At 68.5% G+C, this 1,293-nt stretch overlaps 1 non-coding gene across 1 annotated transcript; it reads right to left on the bottom strand.

The window, feature by feature from the left end:
- Positions 1-1,009: 1,009 nt before the first annotated feature.
- On the bottom strand, positions 1,010-1,080 carry TRNAG-GCC (transfer RNA glycine (anticodon GCC)). The gene has a single exon. It is a non-coding gene; the product is annotated as a tRNA-Gly (tRNA).
- Between the last annotated feature and the right edge of the window lie 213 nt (positions 1,081-1,293).

Raw genomic sequence — 1,293 nt, 5'->3', positions numbered from 1 at the left:
GGTGGTGGAGCTGGTGGTGGTGGTGGTGGTGGAGTTGGTGGAGGTGGTGGAGCTGGTGGTGGTGGAGCTGGTCGCGGTGGTGGAGGTGGTGGTGGGGGTGGTGATCGTGGAGGACTTCGGTACCGTTGGCAATGATGTCCAAGCTGGTGCGCTGGTGGCGGACTTGGTCCTGCTGGTGATGGTGGTGGTGGTGGTGGTGGACTTGGTGGTGGGGTGGGTGGTACTGATGGTGGAGAACTTCACTGCTATGGGCGCTGGTGCCCGACGCGGTGTGGTGATGGAGGACTTGTGGTGGTGGTGGCGGCGTCGGGGGAGATTGGTGCTGCCGGAGCTAGTGCTGGCGCGGGCGGTGGTGGACCTGGTGTTGGCGGGGGTCCTAGCGTTGCAGGAGCGGCGGAGTTTGAAGGCTACTGCGGCCAAGCGGGGCCTCAAGAGACTATAGGGCGCGCGTCGGGAGGATGTGGTGCCATGCATCTGGTCTTCCTGGTGCACCCGGGTGAGTTTGTGAGGGTCCCTGGAGGAGAATGGGACGGATCAGGGCTAGGGGTGGCAACTTGGTTGCCCCTGGTTGTGCAAAGAGAGGAGGATTCTGGCAGTGTGGGTAGAGTGAGACAGGGAGGGAGGAACCGTGATGAAAGGCGTGGAGGTGGGGCGCGGCCCCGTGGGCTCTGGTGCGGCGCGGCGCGGCTTGGCGCGGCGCCGTGCGGGTGTGTGGTGGTGCGGGGAAGCCTCGCTGGAAGGGAAGCGGGTGAGCGAAGCGGGGTGCTCAGGGTCCTGAAGAGAAAAGGGGCAAGGGAGGCGTGCGGGCGGGCCAGGGGCCTCGGGCGCTGGGTGGAGTTTGGTCCCCTGGGCGAGAGAGACGGAGAGGAAGGGAACGGGCGGCAGGGCAGGGGCGGGCTCCGGCCTGGTCCGGAGCGGAGCTGGTTTAGGCCAGGCGCCTTGAGCGTGGGCGAGAGGAAGCCGGGGGGCGCGTTGGGGCTGCAGGGCCGGCCAAAAGGGGACGGCGCGCTGCATGGGCCGGGAATCGAACCCGGGCCTCCCGCGTGGCAGGCGAGAATTCTACCACTGAACCACCCATGCACCGATGGCGCCGCTCCCCAGACGGCTTCCCCAGCGGCGCTCCCCAGCGGCGGCCAGACACGGGTCCCGGCCGGTTCGGAGCATCGGCTTCGTTTGAGCAGGAGGCGGACGGGCGGTGTGGAACAGAGGCTCCAGGCACGTCCAGAGCCCTAGGGAGCGGCGCAGACGGGCCGAGCGCGGCGCGGACGCACGGTGGCCGACTAGGCTCCTGCG

The sequence above is a fragment of the Leptonychotes weddellii genome, unplaced genomic scaffold (genome assembly GCF_054177405.1).
Source record: "Leptonychotes weddellii isolate Sample4059 unplaced genomic scaffold, ASM5417740v2 HiC_scaffold_33702, whole genome shotgun sequence".
NCBI lineage: Eukaryota > Metazoa > Chordata > Mammalia > Carnivora > Phocidae > Leptonychotes > Leptonychotes weddellii.
Note: the sequence above shows the minus strand (reverse complement) of the source record. Positions and strands in the feature narration are given on the sequence as shown.